This window comes from Pteropus alecto, unplaced genomic scaffold (assembly GCF_000325575.1).
Source record: "Pteropus alecto unplaced genomic scaffold, ASM32557v1 scaffold137, whole genome shotgun sequence".
Classification (NCBI taxonomy): domain Eukaryota; kingdom Metazoa; phylum Chordata; class Mammalia; order Chiroptera; family Pteropodidae; genus Pteropus; species Pteropus alecto.
Window position 1 is genome coordinate 950,966 of NW_006440135.1, and position 19,327 is coordinate 970,292.

The 19,327-nt window shown below is 44.3% G+C and overlaps 1 pseudogene; it reads right to left on the bottom strand.

Moving 5' to 3' along the window:
- Positions 1-64: 64 nt before the first annotated feature.
- Positions 65-183, bottom strand: LOC112484117 (annotated as a pseudogene).
- Positions 184-19,327: the final 19,144 nt, after the last annotated feature.

Genomic DNA, 19,327 nt, shown 5'->3' on the forward strand with positions numbered 1-19,327 from the left:
CGTGAGTGAGCCTCTAGCTTTGTTTTTTGTTTGTTTATTTGTTTGTTTGCTTTTTTTTTTTTTACGCCTACAGCACCTGGTCTTCCTAGGTGGCCTCCCATCCAAGCACTAACCAGGCCCGACGCTGCTTAGCTTCCCAGATCAGACAGGAACGGGCTCGTTCAGGGTGGCGTGGCCATAGACAGCATCTGGCTTTGTGTAGCAGCATAGCCTTAAATGCAGATGAAAGGTCTTGTGTCTTTTATTATGCAGGATAGTTGTAAAAAATCAAATGAGGTCATGCAGACCATTTATATAAACTGTAATGTGATGGACAAATATAGCATATGTTAGGAAGGATTTCTAAACTTGAGCGGAAGCCCACATGATCCCCCTAGGATGTTAACATCAGCCGTGTGATATGTGAGAGCAAGGGAGATTCAAACAACATTCCCTGCAAACACTTCCCCGTGAATCGGTTTCCTGTTCTGGAAAGCTTGCCATGTTAAAATGTTTTCTCTACACAATTGAATAAAACCAGCATTTATGCAGGTTTTACCCATCAGCAGGTATCGATTGAATTCCCACTGTGTGCTCAAGTGACAGGTGGGGTCTCAGGAATTCAGAGACAACAGGGTGGGCTTGGAACCGGAGACTTTGAGTCTTGGGGGAAAGATGGGTAGTAACGAATGGTCGTGTCTTGGGGAGGGGACAGGCAGTAGGGGACAGTACCAGCATGACGAGGGGGTGGAGGTGCGGGGCTGCAGGAAGGTTTCCCGTGGAAGTGGGACTGGAAGGAAGACAGTATTTGCCAGAAGAGAGAGAGCGAGGGCAAGCGAGGAGGGTGGGGAGAGAGAGAGAGGGGAAGGACACATTGGGGTTGTGGGTAGAGGACGGGGACGGAGAGCGGGGCTTTGATCGCAGGTGGGAGAAGCACGACGTGCACGGACTGAAGCAGCCTTCATTCTGTCCTCGGCTTGATCAAGCTCTGGGCAGGCTTCTTCCTGACTCCAGCCCCTGGCTTCCCTGTCCCTAGAACACCTACTTGAGAAAACTGGCTGTTCTGAACCCTTTTCCCGCCCCTTTGAGATGTAGATCTTATTCTACTCTCTTGCCAGTTCTACAACCCAGAAAATGTCTTTTGCAGGGACCTATAGGGCCCATGCCTTTGAAATGTGATTATCAAGGAGGACAGAGCGCCCCCATCTCTCAGTCTCTATGGGAGGCGGGAGCCTAGCTCCGGTAAACACCGATTAGCACACCCAGGTGGCCTACCCGCACTGGCCAACCACCTCACAGTACCCTGCAGTACTTTCCGACTAGCTCGCCCCCATTCCCCACGCTTAAAAACCATCTTCTGTTTCAGTGGAATCGAGTTCAGTCTCTCTCCCTATTGTAATAGACTCTCTCCCTTACCACAATTGCCTTGAATAAAGTCTTCCTTCCCTGTTTAAATCCTCCAGTGCAACTTTTTAATTACAAGACAAAAGCAAAGGAACAAAAACAGAGGTGAACAGAGAATTAGAACCGAGATGGGTGAACCATGGCTTCTGTGATCTCTGGAGCTGTTTAGATATAGAACTGCCTTCCAGCTCCATGTCCCGGGGTCCAGGCCTCGTGAGCTGTTGGGGATGCCAGGTTGTTCCAGCTGTGTCTGCCTTGTTGAATAGAATACCTACCACATGATTTGGCCATTCACAAGAAACAACTACCCTGAACTAAGGAACCATAACTTACCAGTGCACGATTCAGAGAGCTGGAGGAGGAAGCTTTTCCAGTGAGGACCAGTAGCATCGGCGTTGAAGAAAAATGCCTTCGTTTTTCAACGCTGATGAATGGGGACCTTTGTGCTCTGGAGCCTGTGTGAGGTGCCTTAATGGAGTGGCGAGGGCAGTCAGAAGAACTGGTAGGTAGAACAGAGTGCGTGTCACAAGGGAAGGATTATGTGTCGATCTCATCAGCCATTTCTGCATCCCTGTGCCCCTAGGGTATCCCTGGGCGAAGTAGCTAAAATTCCCATGTGCCCAGCAGCAGTTAGCCTAGTTGCCTTGCTAATGGCTGGCACGTCAACCTGATCTTACCAATCACCAGGTTCCAAACCACCAGTGCCTCACAATGGAGTTTTCCCTGACTAGACAGAGAGGGACACTAACTAGCACTGATGTTCCCAGGTGACTCTGATGGGCAGCCGTGTAACCAGAATTGAGTTGTTTTGACAGGCTTCCTCCAACAACGCATTTTTCTCAGGATATTGAGAGTCATTGGCCCTCATTGATTTTATCTGCTCGTTGGTACGCACTGGTGGTTTTAAAACCGTGTGATCTTCGTCAGGATGTGGGTATGGAGAAGTTCAACACATAGACCCAGAGGCTTTATCATAAATAAAGTTTATCATAAATAAGTCCCAGTTGGGACTGCAGGCAGATTTTTGTTCCCACTATTGGTTTCATTTTTGTTCTTTCGGATGGGAAATTGAAGGAATAATAAAATAGCTCACAATTATTTATATTTAGATTTTATTTTTCTGATGTAGCTTCTAATGCCATGTATCTTCTGAATCTCTCCTTTCTGACTACCTCCAAGTGATTTTCTATGTTCACAGCTATAAATCACAGTTTCTCCCCAGTCATTACTTGAAAGCTTGTGGGCACTTGGAAGGAAGGAAAGGTTCTCTATGGCTGGGGGGCCCTCGGCAGAGCAGCAACGCACGAACTCAGTCCTTAATGGCTCCCCTGGACCCCAAATCTACTAAGAAAACCAATGAGCCGATGCAAAAAATAAAAATAAAAAAGAACTTTATTCAAATATGACATCCATGCATCCCAGAATTCTCTCTGTAAGTTTTCCTACATAGGAAAAAGCTGGTTACATACGAGCCAGACTTATAGAGGCTGTGAGTTTAATATCAACCTACCACTGAATTGTTGTGTAATCGAAGACAAATGATTGAGTCTGTAGATGTACATATATATTTTTAACTTGGGGTCTAACTTGATTTTTCAACACTCAAGCAATAGGAGTAAAAATCAGCTATTTTTTTTAAATGCAAATATCTTGACAAAATTCAGCTCTCCCTTGTTTCATTTAATGGATTCGAACACCTTGAAGGAGCGTCCATGTCACTGAACTAATTATGATGTCCATGAAAGTTTTTCTGAAACATTAAATCCTAAGGTAAAGAGTAGTCATAAACCAGTTGATCAATGACTTCACGGAAACATTAAATAAAAATATTAAATTTGACGTCATCTAATATGTAAGTCGCCGAGGAGAAAATAAACTTAAGGAATCAAATGGTCAAGCCCCCGCTCTGCAAGCAGGTGTTTGAATCCCAGGAGTAAGGGGAGTTGGTCGTTTCATCTTCCAGCCCCCAACCCCTCCCTACCAAGGTGGTTTTCAGGAAACCCTCCGTAGCTCATTCTAGTATTTGGTTAGTCTAATTGTCAGAAAGTTCTTTCTTATGTCTAATCCCTATTCCTTCTATTTTAATTTAGACATTATCTGGACTTATTTTAGCTGATAAATACATGAGACATCTGTCTTAGCCTGCTTGGGATGCCATTACAAAACATCATCGTCTGAGTGGTTTGAATAATGAAAATAACAGAAACTTATTTTCTCACAGTTCTGGAACTGGGTGTCAGCATGGTCAGCGTCCGGTGAGGACTCTCCTCCTGACTTGCATACGGCAGCCTTCTTGCCGTGTGTTCATATGGCTTTGGTGCAGAGAATGAATGGGTAGAGAGGGACCAAACTCGTTGGTGTCTCTTTTTATAAAGGCATTAATCCCATCATATCACGGGCCTGACCTCAGGACATCATCTAGCTCTAATTATCTCCCAAGGGCCCCATATCCACATGTCATCACACTGGGGGTGGGGCTTCAATGCATGAGTTGGGGGAGGGACACAAACATTCAGTTCGTAACAACAGCCTATCTCACACTTTCCTTTCTTTGGGCTTTATCATTCTGAAATTCTAAATATTTCATAAGACATGTTATTTTAAAAAATAATGCATCTCTCTTAGCCCTGTGCAGTTCCTTACCTTCATAAACATGCGATGCTATGAAACTATGTGTAATACACATATGTGTTGTATCTATTTAGCCTCTGGGAAAAATAATAAACTTAGATGCATACTTTACTGCTTACATCAAAATAAACCCCAGATGAAAATAAGAATGAAATGTTAAAATTTGGACCTTAAATATATTAAAAGAGGACTTGGAAATTTAACAAATAGCCTCAGAGTAGGAGAGACACTTGAAACAAAGTCCCAAACTTAAATTACACTGACAAATATGATATTTGACTACATAAAAAAATATAAAATTTACTGTATGGCAAAATAAATACCAGCAATAAAGTAAAAGCAAATATATAAACTAGGAAAATATTTATAACACATGTCACAGACAAAGAGGTAATATCTTTAAGACATACACGGCTCTCACAAATTAGCAAAAACAAATTTAAAAAAAACAACCTAATAAAAAAATTAGGCAATAACTGTGAAAAATACTTTCAAATACATTTAAAAAGTCAATGTTACTTATTTAAAAAATACAATAAAAACTAAATGCCACACCATTTTCAATTATTAGATTATCAAAAAATTTAAGGAACTTGATAAACGTTGGCAGTAGTGTGGAGAACTCACTCTTACGCGTTGCTGTTCGAAGCATTCTTCAATATCACTGTTTTGAAGAGTAACATGGAGATATTCCCCAAATGTAAAAAGCACATAGCCTTCGACTTGGCGATGCTCTGACGGGAGCTCACAGGTAAGGGAAACAGCGCGTACCCGAGGGTGTGCCTAGCCGCGTTGTTTGGAGCGATGAAAGACCAACATCAGTACCTACCTCGTGCAGTGGATCACATTTATTCAATGAAATACCATGCAATTTTCTAATAATAAGGGAAGCTCACCGTTTCCAAAAAAATTACATTTCACTATATTCTGATAGGTTTTGCTTTCATTACTCACCCTGTGGAAGCATTGCCTTAAAAATAACCACAATAACGGCCCTCATGTTATTTTGGGAGGAAAATTTCCATCTAACAAGGTGACCAGTAGAAAGCATCCAGTTAAGCACTTCTCAAAATTGTGAATGCCAGCTGACTTTAATTAGCACTGGCTTATTGTCTCCGGCCCACTGGGTGATATGTATTACATTGCTGAATGGATTGCAAAGATGCGATCTTTATTACCAGGTATCTATTATATATCTTTTCTTTTGCGTTTTTCATTGAAAGCTACGTTTGCAGAATACCCACTCTGTGCCAGGCCTTTGCTGGGCCTATGACTCTAACATTAAAGCAAAAAAAAAAAAAAAATGGGGGACCTCATGACAGTCCAGTCGACAGCAATTCCTCAATGTGAAACCAAGTTCTCCAATAAGTAAGAAATTAAAAGGACTTCCCCGGAAACGGTACTGAATCTTGGTTCGGGGTGATATGAAATTCTTTTTCTAAGATTTGTATGGGCTCCTTTGTTTTTCTTTTTTCTTTTTCTTTTTCTTTTTCTTTTTCTTTGTGGAAAGTGCAGCCAAGCACAACTAGGTCAAAATGGTTAAAAAGAAAACCATTTTTAGCCACTTATCTTAGCCAGAAAATCTGTTGAAAGTGAATTCACTGCTGTCTAAAAAAAAAAAGAAAAGAAAAGAAAGGAAAAAAAAGCTATGTGACACTAGTTTTTAAAAGTACGTGGTATTTTGAATTCGATTTTCCGGAACAAAGTCCAGAAGCGAGAGAAGTCCCTGCTGCCTTCTATGTTACATTATTCTGTTTGACTCATCTGCTTTCAAATACTGTCACTTTATTAATGTAGAACCATCTATACTTGGATTATATTAATGTGAATACTGTGCATTGAGAGTAACTCTTGATCAGAGTTATTCATCAGAAAGTAATTCATCCACAAAAAAAGACTTAATCAATATCTATTGTAAACTGCATTATCATATCACTATTTTCATAAAAAAAATGTTAAATTCGAAAGAAACATATTTGAAAAGAAATGACAAAATTCGCAACCCGGAAGCTTCCAGATCATATAGTTCTTTGTGGCTGTGCTCTTGGAGATGCGAACATCTAGACACATTTTTCAATAAAAAATGTAATTAGGAAACATCACAAAATCATTATGTATTTGAGCTGACTGGAAGCAATTCTTTGTTCATTTTCTCTCTGACACTCTGGGATATTAACTTTCAGAATATTTCCCAGCAGACCAAAGTCATTACTTTTTTAGAAAAGGCCAATTCAGCTAAGCCAGGCAGTACTGTTCTATATTTAGATGCAGTAGATGCAGGCTCTGGGTGGGGCCGGGAGGTGCAGAGGTGGATCAAACACTCTCAAGTCTGGTTTAGCATCGATGGCCCTTTCCCAGAGTGCCGTGTCCAGGAGCACCCCAAAGCTCACGTGGCCTCCCCGTGCTGAACGGGAAAAGCAAGGATGGGCTGGACAGCAGGGTGGTGCAGCATGTGAAAGTCCAGGAGGTCAGGAAGACCATGATGCTTTCAGGAAATGCCACGCTCCCTGAAGAGCAATGAAGTGGACGGGTTACTCACCGAGATGGGGTATTAACAGAGATCAAGACAAAGGTGGACTGAGGCCGTCAGATCACGGGCCTTTAGACTCTTGGAAAGGCTGGTGTTATCAACTTCGGATTTTTTAAATACACTCGAAGGCACAAAGAAAGACTCCAAACAACAACAGTAAACAAGTCAGTGACCATTACAACAAATCACTCCTAAGGTACAAAATCGTCTCATTGTCATCAATCACGTTTATACGTATCCTGATTCGCACTAGAGTTTTTCATCATTTTCGTCATCAGTAAGTAGATCCGGGGTTGCCCCGACGATGTTTTCTGATGTATCCAGGCTTCCTCCCGTGTTCTGGGAAGCTCGTGATCTGTGCACGCTGCAGCTTACGACCTACCAAGCTCAAGATCACCTGGGCAGCATCTACTTTTCGACGTGCTCACAGCCCAGACAGTCCAGAGGTTTGTCTTGCTCTAATCTCCATCCTTGGGGATGTTTGCACGGCCGTACCTCGCTGCTGGCTCTACTGGATGCACACTTCCACCCTGTGGTTCCCAGCCCTAGATTGTCCGGACTCTTTCACACACGATGACCACCAGGAACCCCGGGCCAGAGACCCCTTGACTGAATCCAGTGATGTAAATATTGGGGAGGCCACACCTGATTTTACCTTATTGCCTCTCTAGAATCGCTGTGAGTCTACAGAGGATCCTCTTGCGTTTCATGAAGACAGAGGTTATAGAGACGGAATCGTAACATGGGAAGAGAAACTTGGAAACATAGACCGTGTCCCAGTGACCCTGGTGCTTTGCTGGCTGTCGCTGTGTCTGCCTCTAAGAGAAAACACTTCCCTCCAAACCTGCACGGGACATATAGCCTCACCCCCCACACAGTCCAGGAACAAAGAAATCCTTAACAGAAACTTCTTCCCGTGGAGTGGGTTGCCTTGCATCCCTCGTAACAGAAGCAGAGATTGCAGCCACACTGCCATGTGTCACGGAAAGCCGAGAGTCACCCCAGAAGCTGGGAGAGGCAAGGAAGGGTTCTCTAATACTTCAGAGAGAGTGTCGTCCTGCTGACATGTTTTGGCCTCAGACTTTTGGCCTCTAAAAGTATAAGAGAATAAATTTCTGTTGTTTTCAGCCACCAATTTTGTGGTAATTTGTTTGATAGCCCTAGGGAGCTAAAACACCCCCAATTTGTGTTGTTACTCTGAGTCAGGCTAACACTGAGGGGATGAGGAAAGTGGGGGGAAGGCGTGGAAGTGCCCGAGGTGTCAAGGAATCAGGTCTGGGGTCAGCATGGAGCACCTCTCTTTGGAGACGTCGGACTGAATCAGATCTGATCGCATCGTTTTTTAGTCAAAGACCTCCCTTTCTGCCTGATTTTTTCCTACCTACTCTCTTTCTCTCAACAAAGATGTCATGAGCAACCACTTTACACCAATCCTCATTCTGTTCTCTGCCCAGAGTGCGGTGGTCACCGAGGCACAGCAGCTTCTGCTCCACGGAGCTGGGAGCAGTGGGTCAGTGGGTGAGAAATACCGCAGAGACAGAGAAGGCGAGGCGGGGAGACTTGGCTTGAACGGGGGGTCACGACACTTCCCGCTTTAGCAAAGAACACGTGAAGCCCCAATATTTAACTTACAATATCTTCAGAGTTGAGGCTCTGTCTCTGTTATCTTAACTCACATCTAAATGGGGGGAGAGGGGTCACGACACTTCCTGCTTTAGCAAAGAACACGCGAAGCCCCAATATTTAACTTAAATATCTTCAGAGTTGAGGCTCTATCTCTGTTATCTTAACTCACATCTAAATGGGGGGAGAAGAAAGTTCTCAATGAAAGATACTTTCGTCATGTTTCCTCTTGATAATATCTCACTGGGATGATACAAGAATAAGAAAAAATGCTCATAAAATGGGGAGGAAAATGACAGAAAGACTAAAAAGCATTGCCACTCGAATAAGTAGAGTCAAGAAAAATTCTCATTCATCTCTGAGAGTGGACCAAACTGAAATTCAAACTTAGTATGAAGAAACCAATAGACTGATACGGAACTAAACTAAAATAAAATAAAATAAAAAATGGCAAATGGAGAAATGGAAAAACTTTGAGAGTTTAAAGAGGGAAAAGAAACAATTTTTATAATACCGGAGCAACTTGACAATTTGGAAAAAAGATGCAGGAAAAATGTAGAAGTATAGACAGTCCTCCAGTCAACAGATCTACCGGCAAAGAGACACCATCATCCACGTGGGAAGTCACTCTGTGAGGTTTTCCTTGAGTACTTGGCTGAGCCTCTCAATCTGAGTGACAGGAAGATGCAATTGGAATGAGCAGGGAAGAGCCTGAGCTTAGAGACAGCTGGTGGCTAACGTGGTTGCTACGGTCTTTTGCATCACGTGATCTCATCTTTTGTATGGAAATGTCTTAACGCACGAAGGCTGAGTTTTCATGTGTTTATTTATTTAGTTTTTTACTACGGTTTGGAATTTCACTGTCTCCATATTGTCAGTTAAACTTACGTGTCTTCCAGAGTTGGAAGGGCGATGCCGTTAATACGAATCTCTCATTAAATTATCACAAACACGAGAGTGATTTTTAAAACATATTGTTTGAATCAAAGGAAATTCCCTTGAACTTAAAGTCTCTCAAAATACTTGCAATATTCCCCACAAAGCGAATCTCCTAAACTCTAAATCAGAGGAAACTAACAGATGAAAACCTGTAGGCAGTCGGGAGAGTTCAACGAATGTTAGGAAAACTGTGTTATGAGCATATTGCTGTGGAATTGTAGAATACTTTTCAGATTGCCAAAGACAAAGAGAGACACCTTGTGTATATTATATAACTAACTTGTGAATTTCATGGCGATCCAAATAAAACTAGAAGGATGATCTACATGCATCTTAAAAACCAACATTTCCATTTAGTTCTCAATTAATATTTCTTAGACGATTTGTATAGACCGTATTTTTAGAGCAGTTTTGGGTTCACAGCAAAACCGAGCAGAAGGCACAGAGAATTCCCATTTTCCCCCCACACACAGCCTCTCGTTATCAAGAACACCCACCGGAGTGGCACACTCATAACAACCGGGGAACCGACATTGACTCATCATCGTCACCCGAGTCCATTAGGGTTCACTCTCAGTACTATGCATTGTCTGAGTTTGAACAGACGTACAATGACATGTGTCCACCATCATGGTATCATGCAGAGTGTTTTCACTGCCCCCAAACTCCTGTGTCCCACCCATTTACCCCTCCGACTCCCTTAACGCCTGACAAACACTGATCTCTGTGCTGCCTCCATAGTTTCTCCTTTTCCAGAATGTCATATAGTCGGACTCATACAGTACTTCTCAGATCAGCTTCTTTCACTTAGTCACATGCATGTAATGTTCCTCCACGTCTTTCATGGCTTCGTAGCTCATTTAATTTTAGTGCTGAGAAATATTCTATTGTCTGGATGGACCATGGTTTATTTACCCGTTACCCTACTGGGGGACATCTTGGTTGTTTCCAAGATTTGGCAATTATGAGTAAACCCGCTATCAACATCTGCATGCAGGTTTTTAGATGGACGTAAGTTTTCTACTCTTTTAGCTAAGACTTTTTAAAAAATAATAAGTATAATAGGAACTGACCTTCTTCCCTGGGCTGTTGGGAGCTTTGCACGGATTCATGCATGCTAAACTCGGAGCCTGGTTTCTAACAGGAGGTGAGGAGATGTCAGTTTAATATGACTATTCGTATTCCTTGCCTTGTTAAGAAATGCCCCAGAGGCGTGTACTTCTCCTACGGTCAGTATTTCTGTGGAGCAGGCTTCCTTTTGTCGAGTGGTCATCAGCAGTGGGGCCTCGGAGACACACAGCAATGGAAAAGCATCGTGTGGTGTGGCGGAGGGCGGTCGCTAGTGTCGGGTCTGCCTTGGGAGGGGGACTCCTTGCAGAAAGGCTTAGCCTGGGCTTCTGCGAAGGAGTGATCAAAAGGACAGAGGTGTTGGAAAGAAAGTTAGCACTTCCGCATCAAAAGGACAGAGGTGTTGGAAAGAAAGTTAGCACTTCCGCCGAAGGTTGTAGAAGGTGGGACTTTACATTCCAAGAGAGCTTCGCTAGAACTGCAGACCAGGAGTAAAGTCTTAAAAACTGTATTAGTTACTTTAAACTTTAAAAAAGATCTTCCATCTACTTCTTCTCTGTAATTAACAATTAAAGGCCCTCGAGCTAAACCGGCCTCCCTGGAGTTGGGCACAGGGCTGAGCAACAACATCTGGGTCTGGAGATGCCAGATCCACTCCCCAAAGGAGGCCAGGTGGTGACTTGCAAAAGTCAGAAACGCAGGTGCTCCCCGGAGGCCTGCCACTGGAAAGTCAAGAGGCACCAGGGCCCTTACGATGCACTGGGCCAGGCATAAACTTTTGAGTCTGATTTTCAAGAACATCTATAGTTTGGCTCAGGCCTTTCCTCAAAGCCATTGATCATTTTATTGCCATGTTCTCTCTATTGCTCCCTTGGACTGTGCTTCGGATGACCTGCCGATTTTCTGTAAGCTCACTTACGCTGGCATCTGCCCGGGTAAGGCCTCCCGCTCCTGGAATGTCAGCCCTCTGATTATTCAGCCCCTGCCCATTGTTGGGGGCCAATTTTTCCAGAAAGTCCCCGGTTTCTGAGTTGTCACTTGCTCTTCTAATGTGTTGACGAGGTAGCCGACGAGGTAGACGAGTGACAGCTGGGTGTCCTAACAGCGCTGGCAGAGGTGGAGTGATGCGTATTGGCTGGTAAATCCCACTTTGCAAATGAGGAAGGTAAATCAACAATGGCCCAATGAGAGATCACAACCACAAAGGTGAATTTGTCCTAGAAGTGACATGCGAGACACACTTTCCAACGGACGTTGTTTAAAAGGAGTCTGGGTAACCCTCAATCACGCACCTTGCTGGGGTTGCATTGCTTGTCTGCATCCATCACCACGAAAGAGGTTCGCTCCTGTTGATGAGCCTCGGCCCTGTGGACTTTGGAGCCAGATAATTCCTCGTGGTGGTGGCTGTCCGGGGTATTGTGGGATGTTCAGCGGTCTCCTTGGCTTCAATTTACTAGATCCTAACAGCATCCCCTCCACACACACATCAATTATTACGACCAAAATGTCTCCAGACATTCACAAATGTCCCCTGGGGGAGCAGAACTGTCCCAGGTTGAGAATCGACGCAGCAAAATAAGGATAACTTTTAATACTACGCGCCAGTAGTGCCAAGGAGCGGCCATCAGCACAGGTGTTGAGTCAGACAGATCTGGGCCCAAATCACACGCCACCTCCATATGAGATCTAGCTTACCATTTATTTAACAAGTTACTTAACATCAGTAAGCCTGTTTGCTCATGTAGAAAATAGACAAAGAGTACTTCCCTCATAGGGTCACTTGGAGGAATAATTTAGATCATGTCTATGTGAAGCATTTAGCACAATTCTTAGGTTATAATAAGCGAGCAGTAGGCAGACTACCGTTACTCATAACGGAAGCGGCAGACCGTTGCATCGGGAGAATCACTTAGCGCCATGATGAATACTGCAATGTACAGCTCTGCATGTGAAGAAGCCTGTTTCGCACAGGTTTGGGCGAGGATTTACGCTTCCCGCCTGAAGCGATGCCATGTAAGGCAAAAGCCTCTACAACGTGATGGTGTGGAATCCTCAGGGGAGAGGAACAGAATGGAGAGACGGCCAAGAACGCCGTTTGCCTGCTCACTCGCTCATTCATTCGGAGGCTTCCATGGTGGGCATCCTCCCGCCCAGAGCGTGCAGTGAGAAGAAGCAGGTGAGACAGATCTCCGGCCCCGAAGCACTGAAAGCCTAGAAAAGTCTCAGAGACTAAGACAACCTCAAGAGGACACGGAGAAGCCACCTGGCGGCAGGAATTGGGACGAGCACTCTTGAAGACAGCAAACCTTGCCGGACGGGGCACAGTAAAGACCCCTGTTGAACTCTGACCTCTCAGGACGTGCAGATGCAGCTGGCCACGCAGGTGCTCAGAGGAAGTGGCCATCTGCAGCAGGACACAAATCGCGTGTCCTTCTCCAGATGCCCAAACTTGTCCCCTTTCTCTCATGGACTCAAGCCTTGGATAAAATAACTCGCCATGGACCACAGTGTTGGCTTGGAGGGTCCACCAAGAGCTGGAGGACTCGATCCACAAATGCAAGGCATCGTGAGCTCCCCGTGGGGTAAACTTTACGTGATGGGAAACAGGACGCACGACAGAGCGAACACACCTACCCCTCCCGCCTGTCCTCCCTGCGCCTTCTGGAGAAGTTACGTATCAGGGGTCCCCAACCTCAGGTCCGTGGACTGGTATCAATCCATGGCCTGCTAGGTCCTCGCCTGTGCTTCCAACATGGTGTCCTATGCGAAGTTTTCATTTTGTAAGTGTTTTAAATTATGGAAATGAGAACACATCTCACCCTAACCCCAACCTCATTTTTGCTCAGAGTTCTGTGAGATCCATGCTTTTCCTGTGACTTCTCTGTTACCTGAGTTATGCACTCTGGTTCTTTGTTAACTGGGTAGTTTTCATTATTTAGTTTTCTACTTAGGAAGGCCTGGTAGGGATCATCTGTCATAAGCTCGTCCACGCTTAAATGTCTGTTCCTTGCTGAGGATTCAGCAGACACTCATTCTTTCATCATTTCGTTTCAGTGTCCTTTGCAGAGAGCAAACCGCAGTAGCCAGGGCTTACGCCAACTCCCCAGCTAGGGCCGACTTATTCTCTTGTCCTTTGTCCTTGAAATTCTCTTCACGCCTGTCTTGGTGTTGAGGATTTCATACCAGCTTTTGCGAACCCAGTGTGATTCTCCGACCCGGTGATTCAGTCCTTCTACTAATTCAGAAATTTTCCGGGAAGCTTTGAAGCCCGTTGTCAATTCATCCTCACGACCAGCAATTACATGGGATCGCTGTGGTCTGTTTTCCATGTCTACTAGCTTCTCCGATTATAACACATGTCCGTTTTAATCGTCTGCGATTCGATCGCCTCTGGGCATCTCAGGTTTCCTTGGGGAATGATCTGGCGTTAGACTGGGTCTCATGCTCCTCCTCGCTGTTTCTGCTGCGTTTGTGAACGGCGTGAGAATATCTCGTTCTTCGCATGTGTCTCCTGGGGCACGCCCTCTCCCGTTCCGTCTCGCACTCTTATTTATTCGCCTTGTCTCTGAGCTATCATTTCTTTGAACGCATGCCTCATCAACTTGTCACACAACGTGGCACCATTGTGACAAATTCTCCAGAGCTCCTCGAATTCTGTTTTCCTTCCGACTTCTGAGTTTGTCGTTTACATGGCGCCTCCTTTCTTGCATGTTTTGTGATGAGGCGTGAAGGTAGACTCCCCTCAGAAAACTCTCCTTTATCCTACTCGGGGTCGAACGGCTGGGCCAACATTCTCCTTGCTCTGATCTCACAGGACCCACTGCCTATCGAATCCAGAACACAGCTGCTTTTCCATCCAAGCTCCAGGGTGATGTCTGGGTATGAGGGTGCTGTCGGTCTCCTGAGGCACACAGGCACGGCAGGGAAGAAGAGAATCTGATGTCTCTCCTCCCACCTTGCTCTGCGTGTGAAGTGCCCTGTAGCCAGGTGGGGCTTGGGAGGTGCACCAAAGCCTCAGACCTCGACCCCACAGGAAACCATGGAATTCTTACCTCCCCGTCCCCCTACCCGCCTCACTGCTTTCTCCCCAGAGGCTCGGGCCAGTGCCCCTCAGATAAAAGTCGAGGTCGCCCCCGGGATTCCGTCTCCACATATTTGGGAGAGACAGAGAAGAACCTCACGATTTGCTGACTTACCACTATGGTTTCTAGGGAATGGAGCAGAGTCAGGAGTGAACAGTGCTGTACTTTACTCGAAATCACTTTTCTTTCTTTGGTTTCAAGTTTGGGGTGTTCGTGCCATCGGGTTATAGACATCTCTGTGTTTGGGGCGCTATGTACTTTGGGGTTGGGCTTCTGGTTTCTGCTACGTTTTAACACTTTCAGTACAAAGGGAGAGATTCTGTAACGCAATTTCAATTCTCTGCCTTAAGTTGTAAATTTATCTTTACAGCAAACCTCCAGTGTGATCCTAAAAAAAACAAAAAGCAAAAAAAATAAACTCATTTTACCTTATCTTGGGCATCTTTTTGCAAGTTTAGTTTCTTTTTATCAAATGATCCTTTTTGGGACAATAGTTAATAATATAGTTGCCTAATTTAATAGCTCTTTTTTGAATATTTCTTCTCTTATTAGAATAACCAATGAAATGCAAATGCAGACCATTTAGATGCAAAGGTTTATCTTACATGTTTAAAATACATAACTGAGAGGACATAGACTCTAACGCCCACCCCTCCACCGTCTCTGAAGCTCCGACATGGTGACATCCACGATCCGTGGGGATGGCGTGAGCAAGCAAGGTAGGGGACAAAGTTGACTGTCCCTGCTCCCTAGGCTCCAAGGCTCTTGGAACACAAGCCATGCCTGGCCCTCGTCAGCCTCGACAGACTAGGAGATTAGCAAGAGCCCCTTCTGAATTAGAGATGCTGTCCTCAGGCTTGTGCCTGATGTCATCTGCGTCAGAGTCAGGCACACGGACCTGTTGCTCCTCAAACTGCCACCGCCTTCCCTGCCTCCAGCTTTGCCTCCTGCCCTTCCCTCTCCCCCGGTTCCGCCCTGCACCATCCCAGTAGCATCTGCAAGTGCTGCCTCGTGTCTGTCTTGACCCATCACCCACTAGGACATAAACTCCAGGGTGTGTGAGGCCTGGCCTGGCTCATCCAGTGCTACGTTTTTCCCATGAAGCTGTGTTTCCTCGTCAGATACATCAGATGCACCTCTGAACCGTCGCGTGGATCCTCCGGACTGGCCCTCGGCCCGGCTTCCTGCTCAGCACTGGGGCTCTCTTCCAGCCCCTGCGCTCTGCCCCTAAGCCCACCGCTGACGTGGGACCCTTCCAGTCTTCCTGGCCCGTGCCCTCTGCCCTGGGGTCCTGCTCAGCCCTGCATTCCTACCCCAGCGAGCAGTGGTCGCCCTGAGGACATCTCAGCGGCAATGCCCACCCCACGGTGGCACCTTCGGATCCGCCCTGACCTCGCCATGCCTGATCAGACTCGGAGAGCCTGCCAAGGTAACGGAGACAGGGTGACAAGCACAGGGCCGGTCAGAGTGGCCCATTGCTCTGCCTTTGGCTCACTCTTGAAACTCTTTGCTCCTTGCTCTCTGGAATGACGTGGGTGGTTTAAGGTTGAATTCTTGACAGTGTGTGGCCAGAGAGGAAAGTGTTCCTTCCACCTGCAGCTCGTCACCGTCCACGACCCATTTCCCCATCTCACTCCAAACTCCCCAGTGCTGACGGCAGGCGAGCGGGCCACGCCATAAGACATATTTCCATATAAATTTAACATACAAAAGCTTCAGGAACAAAGCGCGAATCCTGCTGTTGTAATCAGCAGCATTTCTTTGCAGGAGCACCTTGCCGCTGCCTGCAAAAGAAATACCAACAGTCGCTTTCTGGCCGTTTGAGGTATTTTTAATTGTAGCTTCAGGAGTCAGGCCTGGGGCAGACTCTCTCCTGCTCTAATCCAGCCCCCAGAGGAGTGAAGCACGTGGGTCCCTGAGAGCTGCTCTGTTCCAAAGAGGAATTAGCTGGTCAGTCTGGCCGGGGAGAGTGACCCGCCACGGCGATGAGCCCAAGAACCCTGGTCTAGCTGTGCAGCTGGGCGGGAGTCCCCGCAGAGAAGCCGCGGTTCCTCCTCTCCGCCTGCTGAGCGGCGAGCTCCTCCCGTGGCGCCAGAGCCCCGTGAACCACTCGCAGCCGGGTTCACCTGGGTCTCACAGGACTCGCATGCGGAGAGGAGGGAGTCACCTTGCTTCCCTGTTGTCACCAAGAGACCAGATGGAATTATTTTAAGTTCGCGTGTTTAAATTACCGTTAGGAAATACACTTCCGAAGGAAGATGTGGGTAGAAAATCCAGGCTCAGACGCAGAAACAGCTGTCAGGCCTGAGATACTCGGAGTCCTCGCTCTCTGAGACTGGATGGCCGGCTCACCTTTGCTGTTCTATTTGTAAAACTCGCTCCTGGCAGAAGTCACTTTCAGAGCCTGCTGGAAATGACGGCTGGATAACTTCTAACCCCGTTACCTCTCTGAGCATCAAGAAAGTCCCTTTTCCAGGACTTTCATACAAGCTAGGATGGGTTCCCCAGCTCCAGGAGAGGTGTGGCATTGTGAGTCCTGCTCATACGGATCATGAGAGTTTACATGGGCAAGTCAACAAACACGACACGCGGGACCTGAATCTTGTGGCTGCTCCTTTGCCAGGGGCTGCAAATCAAAAGAAAAACATACCTTACTCAAGCTTTCCCCGAGGGCAAGCACCGTGTAGCAGGTGAAGGTCGTTCAAGGTGACCGTAAAGGATGAAGAACAAAGATTTTAGCCTGAGAAGTTCGTTTGCATTAAAAGAGAAATGAATGTTGAAATCCTGTCATGCTATCCTTAGAGGACTTTAAAAATCTCTTACTACTTGGAATATTATCGTAAGCATCCATGACCCATGGAGATTCTTCATAAGCTATTAAATTGTCAACTCTCTGTTTTAAAATATAATATTTAGTTATTGGATAATAAATGACTTTTTAGCTACTGGTAACCCAAGCAATAAAAAATATAAAATAAATAAATAAGGTCTAAAGAACTAAAGAAGAAAATGAGCTTGAGCTATCATTTAAAAACACTTCACCTAGTCATTAATTATTTTTACCGCACAATAATTTCCATGGTCAGATTTTTTTAATTGGATAGATGGCTGGCATTCTTTCATTAAAAGTACTATTTCTTAGGGTTCCATACCATTACTTTCTTTTAATATTAATTTTTAAACTTAAAAAAAAAAAGTTATAGACTCATAGGCAGTTATAAAAACTGTACATAGAGTCTCATGAACCCGTTATCCAGTGTCCAAAAGTGACATTTTATATGAATGTGAGACGATATCAAAACCAAGAGATGACCTTAGTGCAATCCTGTTAACTACCCCACAGACCGTATTCAGTTTCCACCAGGTTGTACGTGCACTCGTGTGTGTGTGCCTATGCAGCTCTGTGCAATCTGATCCCACATGTGACCCTGCCACAGTCAAGAGGCAAAATTGTTTGTCCCTGAGAAAACGCTCTTTCACGATATCCACCCCCACCCCTGTCCCTGTCCCCTGGCAAACATTAAATATTCTCCTACTCAGATTTAATTTTAACCATCTTGTTTGGCCCACCTCACTGGCTCACATCTTGTTGACGAGGAGTTTCAGCCAGATTTTGCTTGGCATCCAGACAAATTAAACATCAGGGGAACGCCAAAGTGGGACACAATGACCTTTTAACAAACCGAAGAAGGTAATTTATCTACTTGTTCTTTATCTTTTTTCTAATAGAATACATTTTGGTTTCTCCTCTCTGTAAGCTCCCTCAAAGACGATCTAAAGGGAAAAGGCACATACGTCAAGACATGCACATATATATACATAAAACAACTTTATTTAAATTAAAAACAAATCTATTCCCTAATATAATTTAGCAAAACATTAATCTTAGTGATAATAAAGAAAAAATTTGTTTTTTTTCCTTCAATAACAAGAATTGTATAACATCTTAATTCTCTAAGTTGTTAACAATAATTCTAAATCCTGGTCTGAACTTCAAGTCTTTTTCATCCAAATCACCTTGTATCATTTTCAAATAATTACATGAGGAGTTCCCAAGGGAATTTTTAGCATTCATAGACCAAAAAATAAAAAAATAAAACAAGAAACAAAAAGCAAAATGCCATGAAACTTCTAGAACATTGAAATTAAATGAATGTTTTTTAAAATGTTTATGCTCAACCACCTGGCAAGCTTATATTTCAAAAATATAGTTACTTTTTATTTATTTATATCAATAATATCATAATCCTATATACTACATATTATCAATTTATATCGATATTATTTAACCAAATAATTTAGTTACATTAACATACAATATGGTTGTTAGATTGTAATATATTATTGCCAATTATTACTGCATATATTTATTAAATATAATACAAGTATACAAGTCATTATTATATATGTTGCACAAGTATAAATTATATTAATTATATATTATTATTTCATTATATATTTTTATTACTATTATTATTACATAATAAAAATCATTCTGCAACACATGAATATGAGGGCCTCATCATATACATTTTGCATTTAATATGAGGAGGGGTGTTCAGGCAATTAGCTCTGCAAAGTGACACCAAAGTTATACTTTACAGTAAGTCAGACTTGAGTCTCCCATGGGGTCTCGAGCGTTTGATCGATGTGCATTCACTCTTCTTTTTGTTCGTAAACTCCCTTAGGACCAAGGACCTTGTTGTTCTTTGGATCTAAATAACGTCCAGTCACAGTTCTTAGTAGGTGCATAACAAATGGGCAAGTTGCACAAGTAACTGTTAGGATATTTCTACTAGAATTCAAAACAAAATTCAACCTAAAGATTGGGAGGTTTCTTCTGTAGAGGCGGTGGGTTTCCAGTACTGCACTAACGGCTGAAGACAAATTTATCGTCGGAGTTGGTCCCTGTCCTTGGTGCTAAGCATAGCTTATCCTCCTGGTCCAAAGACTGATGTCTAGAAAAATATTTTATTTACACACATTTTCTAATGGAAACTATTGTTCTTTGCAACTTTCTTGGACTTGAAACCATAAGCTACTTACCTCATTGGGAATAAACATTTGTTTT